The sequence below is a fragment of the Pseudopipra pipra genome, chromosome 26 (assembly GCF_036250125.1).
Source record: "Pseudopipra pipra isolate bDixPip1 chromosome 26, bDixPip1.hap1, whole genome shotgun sequence".
Lineage (NCBI taxonomy): Eukaryota > Metazoa > Chordata > Aves > Passeriformes > Pipridae > Pseudopipra > Pseudopipra pipra.
Window position 1 is genome coordinate 426,926 of NC_087574.1, and position 14,663 is coordinate 441,588.

A 14,663-nucleotide genomic window follows, 5' to 3' on the forward strand; every position below is an offset into this window, starting at 1 on the left:
CTTCGTTCGAGAAGCCTAGCCACGATGATGTGTTTAAGACGGGTGTTCCATCATTTAGTGTTCTCACTGAAACCATGCAAATCGTGCGCCACTCGCTCACTTCCCACTCCTCCTTGCCTTCCCACTCCCCCTCCGTCCTGAGGCAGGCTGGACAGGAGAATTGGAGGCACAAAAGGTAAAGATTGCAGGCTGAGATAAGAACAACTTACTGGAAAAGGCAATGAAATAAGAAAACAGTACAGCAACAGAACAGTAACAGAAACAATACTAATAACAGAGTGTACAAGGGAGGCAAATGACTCACACATGATTGCTCACCAGTTGGTGCCCAACTTTGCCACCACGCACACAACCTGGAAGAGACCCCTTCCCCCATCCTTGACAAAATGAGGAATAACCTCTATGTCCTGGCTGTGCCCCCTCCTGGATACTGCCCAAATTAACACTGTCCTGACCAGAAGCAGGACAATCACCTTCCGGATGTGCAGCACAGCTTTCGGGTCTGCACCGGAGGCACTGGATCCCTCCATGCCAGGGAGGGGAGACATCAGAGATGAGCAGACTTTGGAAAAACCTCACCTCTCACTCCGGCCCATCTTTTCTCATTTTATGGGATGGAAGAATACATACCCAAGAATACATACCCCTCCCAGTGTCCTTCTCACTGGAAATCCCCTGAGCTTTGATTCCTTTGCTGACATGCTGCTTCCTCTGGGAAAAGCAGCCAGAAAACCCAAGGCCATTGCTTTGAGTGAAGGTCTTTCTTAGAACACTTTTCCTGAAGTGCACCCAGGAAGGCTGGGCTGCAGCAGCACATGGCCCCCATGGCTTTGCTACATCTCATCCAGAACACCTGGAAGCCCTTCTCTCACCATCCAGCCGCTCCCCTGCCCTGTCTTCCCCACCCCACAGGGATGCTGACGAGGAGGTAACATACTTCACAGTTCAATCCCGATATCCCACTGCTGACTGGGATGGGGTGAGACCAGGGGCAGTTTTGGCCTCCAACAGCACCAGCTCTTGGGACAGCCAGGCTCTCTCCTGACATGTGGGCTCATCTCTGCAGCTTTGCTGTCCTCCACAGGGCGTTTGCTGAAAAAAATCATCTTCTAGAAAAGATATATGACACCAGCCCAGGGGTCAGCAGCACCACACGAGAGCTTGGCAAGATGCCCTGAGGACAGCCAGGCCAGGCAGAGAGAGGTTGAAGGACCACAGGGGCTCTCTGAAGCAGCCACATTGTACAACATAGACAATGAGGCTAAATAAACACTGGGCTGAAAGATGATAGTGCTCTTACAAGGGAAATTTACAGCTGCTGTACAGGCCTGGGGCTCTTGCTGGAAAGCTTCAGTCTCTGGGCTCCCGGTGGCCAAAGGCATTGCAGATAACTCCTTCTCAAGCAATGGCAGGGAGCAGGGTGGAGAAGTCAAGGATGAGGCAGATCAGAAAGACTGGGGCAGCACAAAGAGATCTACAAGGGAGAGAGGCAGCATCTGAAAGGCACTCCTTGCTGACCTATGAGCTGGTGCCGTGGGCTCTACAACTGCTGCCTGCAGTCAGCTTGGAAGCTCTGGCAGTTTTAACAGGAGGTTTGTCTGCAAACAAGATGGAGAGACATTACGATGATGGATGCGGGCATATTCCTGACCTAGGCTCTCCAGAGGGAGATTTGCTGTCTCCTCGTGGGCCATAGAGGCTTTTAATATGGGATGAACTTCACTTGGTCTCCCCAAGCTCATGTCCAACCTGTTCCATGGCCTCTGACTGCCATCTGCTGTCCACCTAGCTTCATCCCCCCTCACAACCCTGGGGACTCCTTGGAGATGAATGGCTGCTGTGCCAGCACCTACTGCTCCAGGAAGGGAGTGCAAGGTGAAGATGCTACACTCGCAGGTGCAAAGAAGGTTCATTTTGCCATGGGATCCCAGGAGGTCACCATGCACATCGTCAATGGGGTCTGAAAAAAGAAAACTTACAGATGTTGAGGCAGCTGAGCTCATCAAGCACATGTAGAAAAGCTCCTGATTTCAGTATGGCTGGCTCTTTTGAAATGCCCCAGGAAGGAAGATTTGGTCTCAGGCATCATCAGCCTCATTGGCCAGTCTAGAGAGAACTGCCTGGACTTGAATCAGAAGTTTGTGGATAAGAGATTCAGCTTCATTTAGCTAGAAATGGGATATCTCTCTCCAGTGAGCCAGCTGCTTGCCATTCCGTTAGTCCCTGACCACAAGCAGCACTGAATCCGTGATCTCTCCCCCTCCAGTTTCTCGGAGTCCCTGGGTAACCCTGAAAGCACTGCTTCAGTATCAGGTTCTGCAAGAGGCCTTCAAAAAAGCAGCTGGGGGACTAGGTGAGGGGAAGAACCAGAAGATCGCACACATTCTTCCCTGGATTCGTGAAAGACAATAAGAAAGGAATACAAGACCCCCAAAAGCAAGTCCACTTGATGGGAGCAGCAGGTGAGCATCTCTGGTTCAGTAGTGATATGACGCACTCAACTGCAGCTTGCAGACAAGAATCCTGAAACATTCCAGTAGCCAAGATTGCCACCTGATCCCAAGGTCCCCTGTCCTCTGCCCCATGCATTTCCACGGGACCAAAGCCCCTATGCACAGCAAAAGGAAAGTATGTGAATGTACACACATGGTAACTTGCTCCTGGCCTTTTCAGCCTATGGAGGAAGACAGCTTCCCTCATCAGAAAATGAAGCAGGTCTGACCTGGACTTTCTCAAAACACTCTAAAGCCAGAGGCAGGTTTCTCCCACAAGCGACAGCAAAGCCCTCCTCCTGCCCATGTTGTTTGGGAAATGCCACAAGAACCAGGAGAATCACAGAGAGATTCACACCTTCAGAGACACCAGTGAGTGCAGCCCCTCCTGACATCATCTGGGCAGAAGCCTCCAGCCCTTGGGATGACTTTGCCTCCTAACAGAGGTGCCAGAGCATCTGATCTGGATTTACCAGGCCTGCCTTAGTACCATGCCACAATAATTGTTGCAGCATCCCAGCCTTTCCTTGCTCGAGCCAGTCTGTTTATAGGTTGTTTGGATCTCCACCTCTGTCGGAGGACAGAAACTGTGTGAACAGTTTCCATTGCATTTCTGCGACCTTCACCTTGGCATGGCTGGGTGCAGACAGTAAAAAAAATACTGCGCCACTAATATGACTGCAGGTCCTGTGCCAGGGTGAAGGAGGAGTTATGCTGGCAGGAAAACAAGTTTTATGGACACCTGGTGTGGTCCAATTAGTAATGTACAGCTCAGTGTGTTTACCTTATGTATCCAATGTAACCTGAAAAAGAATCACATGTCTCTGCATCACAAGCAGCATATAAGCTGCTTTTCCTCTAATAAAGCGGACATTTTTGCCAATCATATTGATTTGTGTGCATTTCTGTCTGAACCCCTCCGCCGTTATCTGGCGCCCGTTTAGCAGGGAGTTCTACTTCGTCGAGTTCTGCAGGGACGCGAGGCGAACGGCAGGAGCTGACCGAAGCGGTCGTGGGAGGTGATGCTGTCCCCGGCATCACGGAACAAAGCCATGCGCATGGTACAGAGGAATCTCACCCTGGCCCGGTGAGTCGACCGAGGGAGAGAGCATGGGGCCCGCGGCATCCGAAGGGGATGAGGCCGCGGAAACGCTCCTCCGATATATATTCTCTCTAGGAGAGCCTGTTTCTGATGGAACCGCCCCTAAGGGGTTGATGGCATGGGTGAGAGCGAGGACTCTACTTCCCGCTGCTCGAACCGCCTTTCAGGTGTCCACAAGGGACGCTATAAAGGAATTCTTTTGGGACGAGATCTCTACGGGGTCAGGAGCCCCTAGAACGTGTACTCTGCTTTGGCGTCTGGCAGTTCAGTCGCTACGAGAGTTAAGTTCTGAGCGACGGGAACTCATGAAGGTTCGGACGGCTCTGTCGGGAGATGGCGGGACTACGGTGGGTCCCCGCCCCGTTCGGTCTGCTGTAGGGGGGATCCCCGTGCCTGCGGCTGCGATGTTGCGAATGCTAGGACCCTTAGAAGCAGCGAGATCACCTCCGTTTAGCACCGTGCATGTAGCAGCAGGACGTGTAGGGGCTGCAGGAACATCACTAGCGGCGGAGAATGAAGCTGGAGCCGTGCCCGCGGCACCGCTCTCTCTTGCGGCTGCGCAGTCGGCAGTGTCGCTCCTCACTGTGCCTGCTACTGCGCATGTGCCAACTGGACCGGCACTGCTGGGAGCCTCCGCGTCCCTAGATGGCGCTGCACCGCTGGCGCCTGAAGCCACCATGCAACCCGGAAGAAAGCCACTGTGGATCGCTGCCATGGCAACAGACGCTGTTTTCGGGGAAAAAAAAAAAAAAAAAAAAAAAAAAAAAGACGAACCATGCCGTTTCCAGGTGTGGTACATATGAAAGAAAGTAGCAGCTATTGGGCCTTGCATTGGAAGATGCTTTATTAGCACAACGAGCAACACCGAAAAAGTGCCACTTCTCGTTGACAGGAGAGGCAGGCTAGAGAACTGCCTTTCCGTATTTTTTGTTAACTCTCGTGCTAATTGTGTTGTGTGTCCAACGTTGTTGTGAGCTCACTGTATTGTTAACGGTACCGTGCTTGTGTGTGTGTGGAGAAGCGGCCATACGTTTGTTAGTAACTGTTAAAAGCCAGAGGTGAGAGTCCGGGAGAATTTCCTCCCGTTAGAGTGTCTCGGGTACACATAACAGCATAAAAATTCCCTTTAGGATTACTCAAACAGCTGCCAGAGTCCGGCGTGCGGGCGCTGGGGCCGCGCGCCAGGGCTGGGAGCTGCGCGCTGGGGCTGCCGCTGCGCCGGCTCGGCCGTGGGGGAGGCGGCGCTGGCAGCCACGGCAAAAGGCGGCAGGGGCACCTCGGCGGCAGGGGCACCTCAGCGACAGAGGCACCTCAGCGACAGAGGCACCTCAGCGACAGAGGCAACGCCGACAGCTACTTCTGCAGAGCCAGCCAGACTTCTGCGGGCATCCCCGGGAGCTGCACGGCGCACGGAGCAGCCCGGGGAACAGCAGCTCGGCGGTGACTGGCTTGCGGGGGAGTTGCCCCGCAGAATCCAGGCATGTCAGTAATTGAGAACAGAAAGCAGAATCTCTCTCTTTAGTCCTTCTACTCACTTGTAGATAACTTAAAACTAAAAGATTGTGTTTTACTAAAAGTTAGCATGCAAGAAATTTTAAGAGTTTCCCAGAGAATGAATCTTTATATAAAAGCTTTAGTGAATTGCCTTGTTTTTAGTTACATTTTACCCCTGTAAAGACCTTCTGCCCAAATTTCGTGTTCAGTCTTAGCAGGAGACATAAGGTTCACACAATAGAGATCATTTGTTGCTTAGCAACTGGGTGGGACTCAAACCACCTCCAGCAGTTTCTCAGGACTAGGGAGAGAGTAGAACTTATAGACCAAAACCTACAAATCTGCAAATAAGATAAATGGAAAGCTAGCAGGCTGAGGATTTCCTTAATTCTTAGGTAAAACATCTCTCTATCTTCCTGTTATAAACTGAGAAGTTATTGTGACAGTGGAAATCACATCTTTAGAATTGTATTTAAAAAGGTTTACTCAGCTGATTTTAACATTTGGATGTTTAGTTTACATTCCTGTCTGATACTATTTCTTTTCCTTGGTCAAGCTTAGTGAATTCATTACTTTTTCCTTTCTTTTTTTCTTCTGTGTTTATGACAGAGTTGCAACTTTGAGTTGCATTTCATGTGCTGTTTAAGCAATTGTTAATATTCTATTTATAACATAGCAGCAAGTACATTTTTTTTTTTCAGATTTTAATATATATCTTCTGTCGTGGATTCGTACAGTATGTACAGAGCAGTTTGGTCAAATGAAACGTATTATATGTTTTTAAATGTTTTATAACTGCTGATATAGCATACAGCCTAATTGCTTTTCTAAAAACACTACTCAGGCACACACTATGCTGTGAAGTTTGACTTATCTCTCTTGGCACTGATGTTATGTCAACAGTTATACTACATGAATTTCAGATTATTTTTAAAATAACCTAACAAGATGCAAAATGTGTGTGTTTATACCGATAAAAGAGCAGATTGCTAAATTACACTTTTCCAAAACTATTGATGCGTGAATTAGAACTTTTTATGCCCATTTGATTTATAAAGCAGAAATGTCTGGAGACCACATGATAATCTGTCAGGAAATCAGTAGAGATTGCAATAAAGCTGAGTTACTAGAGTCAGGTTGAATTTAGTAAAATTTTTCTAGTTTGCCTCCCAATATAACGATCTCAAAGCTAGATTTAGTTAGCTTTACATTCGGGAAATTAATTAAAACCTGTGAGTGATTTAGGATTTTAATATAACAGGTGTAGTTTTTACCTGTTCTGTGCTGTTGTTCCACGATTATGGAGTTACATGTTCTTACAACTAGTTATTTGTTTTCCTTTGTGCTGCTTATGTTGTGAATTTTGTTCTCTTACCGAAATTTCATAGATAAAAGAACTAAAAATACGAGCAGATGACGTAGATCACATCTAAGGAACCGGCTGCAAGCTGGAATCTGGCCTTCTATATCCTTCTGAACTGCACATGTAGCTTAAGGCTGAGTATCAAACAGAATGATCAAACAGTATTTTTTCACTGTCATAGACTTAAATGCGAACTTTTTCAAAAGATGAGCTTGACAATGACTATAATAACTTGATGGCACAATTAAGTGTGACAGATTCAGGCAGGGGAAGTGCATCTGTCAGTGCATCTACTGCTGAATCTTCTATGGGACTTGCTCTTAACATGACCTCAACACAGACATCTGCAGTAAAACACATCCAATTTGGAAACCATGGGCAGCTTTTGCCAATACAAAAAATACCAACACGTTGTGATGAAGGTTTCTTTCTCAGTGACTTAGCAAATAAGAACTGCTCTCTAGTAAGCAGCTATGAGTTTCAGACACTGGCTGGACATGGAGCAGAATCAACTGTTACAGACTGTCTCCTCAGGTCTGGGGAGAGTAATTTGAAAACTATGCAAGAAACGGATTATGGACAAATATCTGCAGAAGACGTAACAACAGAGACAGATTTTTTCCTCACAGGAGACACCATATTGATGTCACCCTTCAGCTGTTGCTGCCAGTGCAAGTTACAGCCAATCTGCAGCACCAGTAGAGATGTCTGAAAAAGAGATAATCTGTATGGAAACAAACACAGATAGTTTGGCAGAGGTTATGCCAGAGGTGCTTTCATTCATATCTCACAAAGAATATGAATCCAAGGATGAAGACTTGTCTTCACTGAATCATTATGAATTCAAACATACAGTGATGCAGAAATAATTAACCAATTAACCAGTAGTGCAATCAACTTAGAAAAAAAAAAAATATATTGGAAATTACACCCGGACAGATTGAAAGTTTACCTGACAATCCAGAAGCCAAAGCCCAAAGTGTAACTGAAGACAGCAGTGGAAAGGATTTTAAAGACATTAGTGTATCTCAGAATCCAAAGAAACCTACTAATATTGTAGCTTGTGAAGTTCAATGTGAGTTTAATACAAATCTGTGCCTGATGCATGAAGAAGTGGACAAAGATGAACTGCAGGAAGCCAGCACTGAGGTAGAACATACTCAGGAATCAAAAGCACTCCTGCATTCTGGCAGCCAACTTGAACCAAACAGCCTTTGCCAAAGAGGAAAAAGTGAGAAAACAGAAATAGGTCTACCACTGAATGTACACAAACATTCAGCTGTTTGGAAAGCAGCTCCACTGCAGACTGCTTGTCACTGGTATCTAGGACAGAGGAGGATTCTCTCCCCACAACTCATCCAGAGCTGCCAAAAGATCACACTCTGCGAAAAACACCTTTTGTCTCCGTGTTGCCTGTGCAAACTGTGGAGCAGAGGAATGTCTGTTTAGATGCGAATTTAGAAGATGATTTCTTGACTGAGATAGGGCAGACGTGTCACTAAGGGGAAAGGAAGACAATGGAAAACTATAGAACTTTTAACATCCTGAGGCCTAAGGGTTGTCGCTGTATACAACGATCTGTTTCTGTGCTGCTCATGTCACATCAGTGATGTTTGTGAAGATCAGGCAGACTGGTGTGGTTTGGGAACTCTACATCAGACATTAACTATTTTGCAGTGCTTGTATTTGTGTTTCATCTCAGTAGTGTTACAGTGGGTAGCAAGATTTATTTGGAATCATCATATGACAGAAACCTTTTGGCTTACGAGTCTTCCCAAGATTATATGTGATTGTGCAATAACAATTTTTGGGGTAAAATTCTATATCATATCCAAACTAGAAAAACTTTGAAAGGGTGAATTGCTTGTCCAGTTTGAAAACTACTACCAAGTTGCCAGACAATGCTATGTATTTGGTATAGGGGTCAGTGATTTAAGAATTTGTAAAACACTTTTGCAAGACAAAAACGGGGAGAGAACAGGTGGCAACCCCCTCAGTTCATTTGCAAAAGTTGTTTCATATGTTAAGTTTTTTTTTGTACACAGGTGTTGGTAGCTGCCTGCATGATGAATGAAACCTTGGAAAGAAAGAACAAGGTTGATGCTGTTTTCTGCAGGTAACAATGGTAACATCAGGAGCTGTTGTGGCTAACAGTTTCCTCAATATTGTTAGAACACAGTTTTTGGAGAACAATTCTTTTTGGTATTATAAGCATAGTTTTTCTTAGTCATATACACCTTTTTAGTATATTTTTGTATATTTTTTTTTAAGCACATGAAATTAAGGATTTAAGAGAGTGTACGAACTTTAAAGTAAGTATAACAGGAGCACAATTTGTCAGCATTATGAGCACATTTTAGTGTTGTTAAGGCACAGTATTTTTAGTTTTGTTGGAGCACAATTTTTTAGTATGTTTAAGCATATAATTATAGAAGGTTAAGATCTTAGATTATTCACTGGGTATTGGTGGAGGAAAGTTCACCTGTTTGGTGGAGAAGCTTTAACACCATAAGGTACTAGAGAATTAGTATGGTTTCGTAACTCATGAGACAGTAAAATGAGATTCAAAAGTATGTGTGTGTGAAGTGTGTTTGAATGATGGTGGCCACCGTGTGAAAGTGAATGAATGAAAATGTATGCATGTATGTGTGTGAATATTCACTTACACAAACACTTTTGGATAAACAAATACACCGATACCTTTCCATAAAATGGCAAGGAATCCTGAACAAACTCTCCGGGCTGCAATAGAATGGTATGCAAAGAGTGCAATAGAAACGGAAGATCCAGTGTTAATATACGATCATGTCATTGTGTTATTCAAGGGCCAAGGGGTGAAAAAGAATAACAGAAGACATATGGCCCAGAGTTTAATGGAGTTCCATTTCCAAGGATGTTCTGAACAGAGTGGAAGTTTTAAGAATAAACCCTACATTTAAAGAAGCACTTTTAGGCACACTTTGAGAGCACACATCTTAGGGTCAATAGGTTGTTGAGTTTATTGGTGATGGTGGTGTTGTTGTATGTTTGCGCTTATTGAGATGTTATAGATACAATAAGGAATGTTACAGAAATGCAATTTAAACTGTTCAAACTTCAACGGGGGATTTGTCGGAGGACAGAAACTGTGTGAACAGTTTCCATTGCATTTCTGTGACCTTCACCTTGGCATGGCTGGGTGCAGACAGTAAAAAAAATACTGCGCCACTAATATGACTGCAGGTCCTGTGCCGGGGTGACGGAGGAGTTATGCTGGCAGGAAAACAAGTTTTATGGACACCTGGTGTGGTCCAATTAGTAATGTACAGCTCAGTGTGTTTACCTTATGTATCCAATGTAACCTGAAAAAGAATCACATGTCTCTGCATCACAAGCAGCATATAAGCTGCTTTTCCTCTAATAAAGCGGACATTTTTGCCAATCGTATTGATTTGTGTGCATTTCTGTCTGAACCCCTCCGCCGTTACACCTCCACATTGCAGGGGGATTGAACACCACTGATCACACCCACTTCTACCTCTGACCTGAAGGGAGAGGAAGATTTCCCCTTTTGCTGTTGTGGCAAGTGGCGCCTCTCTGCAAGAGATTTCACCTCCTGCTCGGGGCCCCTCTGCACTGGCCAGGCTCACTCCATGCTGCTGGACCTCTCCCAGCCCCTCTAAGCAGGGCTCCGGTCAAGTCTTCGTAACAACTCCCCATTCCTCAGAATGGCTTGGCACTCCTGTAGCAGTTTGGGTGGGGAATGCCAAACTCACACCAACAAATGGCTCTGTCCAATCACCTGAGCAGTAGCAGGTACCACCCAGTGCGGAGGTCAGCGCTTGAATAAAGACCTCCCCAACTTTTCTGGGTGCAGCTGGTAAGGCGATTTTGTTATAAAAGTAGCGGGGCAACTGAACTGCTTAAAGGGAGGAACAAAAGGGCACAAAAAGCACCGCGCAAAATGGCTCCAGCCTTAAATAAGGTGGGTAAGGAAGGCACTGGAACAGAAGATGGGGTTTAGGCGGAGCATGCAAATTACAACCAATCGTAGGAGATAGGGGCCGAACATAACCATATACGGTACTGCGTCAAATATCAGCCAATGAAAGGACAGAACATACATACAGTACAATACAATACAACAACTTATATGCAAAATCTACAATTTCCTTATTAATTACACATTTTTAGGCTGCCACAACCCAGCCTGCCCCATACAGAGCCCTGGGGGTGACTCCTGCTACGCCCAATGCCAGAAGAACACCACAGGAGACCCTGGGGAGGGAAGAAGGGAAGGAAAGAAGGAAATCTCAGGGCTTTGGATCTGGAGCAGCTGGGGGAACTCCAGTGCCTCCCAAGACGCCCTGTCAGACACGCGAGGAACCGCAGAGTCGAGAGCTCTCCCCACGCACCCCTACGGCCCGCTCCGAAATCAATACCATTGACTGCCCATGGAAGGTCCCCTTCAGAGTAGCGACACGATCCCCGTAGCCCCTTGCTCTGGATTCCCCCGCCCATTCCTGGCCTCACCCCTTTGTGCCCAGAGCCCACTAGCTTTGAGCTACAGGGAGCAGAGGGGCTCTGTTGCCACCCTGTCAGGCGGCGTGAGCTGCAGAACAGCTCCAGCGGCCAAGTGCAGGGCTGAGCTCTCCATGGGACTGTGTCTGGCTTCAGGCAGTTTTCTGACAGGGAATGGGACTATTCTAGCCCAAAGGGAGCAATCAGGATCCAACATCTCTTTTGTTTAAGGCTATCAGGAGCCTTCTTGGTCGCTTATCCTTTGATTTTTGTCCAAATCTTGAAGTGGTTTTGATGAGGTACAAAAATGAGGTGCAGAAAGCATACCTTCCTCCCCCATAGACACAGTTTCCCCTCAGACCAGGGGGATCAGACCAAATCTCTGGTGGGAGCTGTTTTATTAAACTTGTCAGACCTTGAACATCAGGGGAGCTGTGTACAGCTCGTGGCAGCAGGTGCTGGGGCCTTGGCCAGTGTCACCTGGAAGGGGAAAGGAGGAAAGGGGACCAGCACGCATCCCTGCTGCCCTGCATATCCCCTGAGCCAAGGGACACTTATGGACAGTTGTTCTGCACCTCCCCCTGTCCCCTTTTGGTCAGGGCTATCACCTGACACTGCGGTGACAGACGGGTTCATCAGGATATCCTTGGCAGAATGATGATGGCACTGAGTCACAGTTACCATTAAAGCTTCATTTTTTTTAACATCATGGTATGATCACTATAGCCCAGAACACCATGATTTGAGTAGCACAAGATTTCTATAAGCAGCACCAGCATAGCAAGATTTTGTAAGCCCTTTAGCACCGAACTGTACAGCACAGCTCAGCTTATGATGCCTGATCACCTGGACCTGATCACTCTGCAGGCCAGGGCACATCCTAATCCTTGGTTTGTCATGCCAATATAACAATCTTAATCTAGACTTGAAACACGTTAACAGAACAGGAGTGGCCCTTTCAGGGGAGAAGAGTCTGTTTGGTATTAAGATGGGGCTCTGCGTGCTGCTGTGCTGCCCTGTGCTGCTGTGAGGCCATCCCAGCCCGGCAGGCAGGTGCCTGTGACCTGCAAGGCCTGTGAGGAGCAAAGGAGTCGGCCTGGGGCCTGGAAATGGGAAGGCTGATAGGGAGGGGGAGAAGGGGTCTTCCTGGCGCACTGGACCTTCAGGGACTGACGATGAGGGCAAAGGGGACTCATGTCGGACCAGCTTGGTCACAGAGCACAGCTGTTTACGTCCTAAAATGCCCCCCTATGAGCAGGAGGCAGGAGCAGAGGCACTGTTCACGAGTGCCATTGTTGATTGTCTTCATCAGAGAGCTCCTGAAGTGCTGCTGGGGGGACGGTAATACAGGACCTAGACATCAGGTTAGGGCAGGGGTATAAGAAGTCACCTGAGAGGTGTAATGCAGGAGTAAATGCAGATACTTTGTCTGGGTAAGGGACACAAGGAGCCTCCCCAAGGATGACAGGGATAAAACCAGCTGCTGCAAGACGTGATGAAAAAAGCCATCCAAGCAAAGTCATGCCCTAGCTGGATGCCCCAAGTATAAAAGAAGAAACACCTTGGAGTGGAGCAGGAGCCATATGAACTGTGCTGAGCTGGGCAGGAGTAAAACCACCTGTCCTGAGAAGAACTGAGTAAAACTTGATGCCCCATTCCAGGCAGGGGCCAAACCAGCCAGGTCAAGTGTTGTTAAATAACAACCAGCTGCATCCTTGGCGCATGAGAAACACTATCTGCCTGCTGAGCAGAGGTTACACCAGGCGTCCAGAGGACTGCCTGTTGCTAAACACCTCTGAAACTGTCGGGATAAATAGGACCCTCTGACAAATTGGCTTTTTAGTGTTAGAAAGCAAGTGATTACTTTTATTTGCAGCCCTGCATGCGCATGTGGCTGACAAAAATCCTGCCTCCGTACTGACAGCAAGACATCGCTTTTCACCTATTTATACAGATTTGGCAAACAAAGAAATTAATGTTCATTGCTTCCAAATTACATCACTCACTCCCTTTCATTACTTAGTATTCTATGTGGTAGTGGATATTAATTTCTCACTTTCTACTGTAATAACTTCATATCTTTAATCTTTTTTGTATATTTTCCCTCCCCTAGGGATTTTCTGACACAAATGCTGAGCCTTTGTTAGTCTTCTTCTTTAGCTGCTGGTTTCTGCAGAAGGTCCTTGTAGTCCATAAATCTTGTGTTCCAGATCTCCTCCTTCAACAGGACATCTTTCTCTGGCAGGCTTTCTCCACTGAAGCATAACAGGGTTAACTTCAACAAAACTTACAGTTTTAGTACTTTTCCCAGGCTGTGTTCTCCCAAAGGAGCTTATGACAATTTTAACTCCATGCTGGCTAAAGTTGATTTAAGGCTGAACGCACCACCTATGATGTGTGTTAAAAACAACTAATCAAAAAGTTAATTAGGAACACTAAAAAAATTAGAAAAGTTTTATGATTTCCAACAAGCCCAAAACAACATAGGCCAAGTGCAGCAGGGACAAAACTGTCTCTATCCATTGATGCCAGGAAACGGCAACAGTAGTAAAACTCAATAGCCACAGGTGCTATTAAGCCGGTATTTGTTTATTTCGGCGCCGGACGTGCGGGGGATAGCTCCGCCTAACACGCGCGTGCCCTCGCCCGTCATAGCTTCCGTTTTATACAATTAGGTCATACAGATTCATTGCACATTTTTACATCTTCCTGAACTCACCGAGAGTGGGCAGTGTTCTATGTAAATCTCGGGACACGCCTCCTGGAGCCTGTGCACTTCTCTCTGGTGGTTGCCTCGGGTGGTCGTAAGGGATGAAGGCTCAAAGTCTTCCTCTCTCTGAACTTCTCACCTCACTCAGTCCCTCAGCATCTTCCCCTGGCAACGGCTCCTCATGGGCTGCCCGTCCACTCGGTGTCCCATTGGTTGTCTACGGGTTACCCTTTGCTACACTGCACACTTTCCCACTGGCTGCCCCTTCGCACCATCACACAGCTTTCCCATTGGCTGCCTCTGGGCAACTCCCCATTGCTTGCTCACCAGCACATAGCTGCTATCTTAGCAACAGCACACGAACCTTAAAATTTCACTTATTAGACTGTGCAGCTTGAAATTTTCCCTTATCAATAGCAGCGTAACATTTTCTCAACAGCAACTTAACATTTTCCCTTATCACCATCCAGAGTGGGAGTCTGGCTAAAACTGCGGCTGATCAAAACCTAACCCACCCTAGCAGCAGGAGTAAATGTGAAGCTGCCAAAAAGCCATCCAGAAACGTTTTCAGAGCTTGAGGACAAGACAGCAGCTGGGCGGGGGCCAGCAGCCAGCCAAGGTCCTCCCAGCGCAGCCTCTGAAGGGTTCCTTTGGCAGTCCCAGTTCAGGGTCAGCCCATGGCTGTACCCTGGGGGCAGATGAAATTAATTGGAAATGAACCCATAAGAGTCCAGGTGCTTTGCTAAGAGTCTCACTGATAGAAGTGGAAGTGAAACCCTCAGTGTCTTGGGGGCCAGAAAAGCTGTGACCTGGCTCAGTTACAGCCCTGAGCAGGCTTTTACTCCTCAGGCCGTGTGGCTCAGGGAAGGTGTGGGAGCTCTGTCAGAGGATGACTAGCCCTTTGCCACCAGCACGGGGGGAGGTGCAGTGGCTTCCACCTGGCGGACGTGCCATGTGGGTTCCTGTGCCCAAGACCCATGTGGTTCCATGTGGTTCCATGTG

The 14,663-nt window shown here is 47.0% G+C and overlaps 1 long non-coding RNA gene across 1 annotated transcript; it reads right to left on the reverse strand.

The window, feature by feature from the left end:
* Positions 1 to 13,019: 13,019 nt before the first annotated feature.
* Positions 13,020 to 14,626, reverse strand: LOC135402984 (uncharacterized). Its single transcript, XR_010425275.1, has 2 exons — positions 13,801 to 14,626; positions 13,020 to 13,206 (listed from the first exon to the last, which is right to left on the reverse strand). It is a non-coding gene; the product is annotated as an uncharacterized LOC135402984 (long non-coding RNA).
* Positions 14,627 to 14,663: the final 37 nt, after the last annotated feature.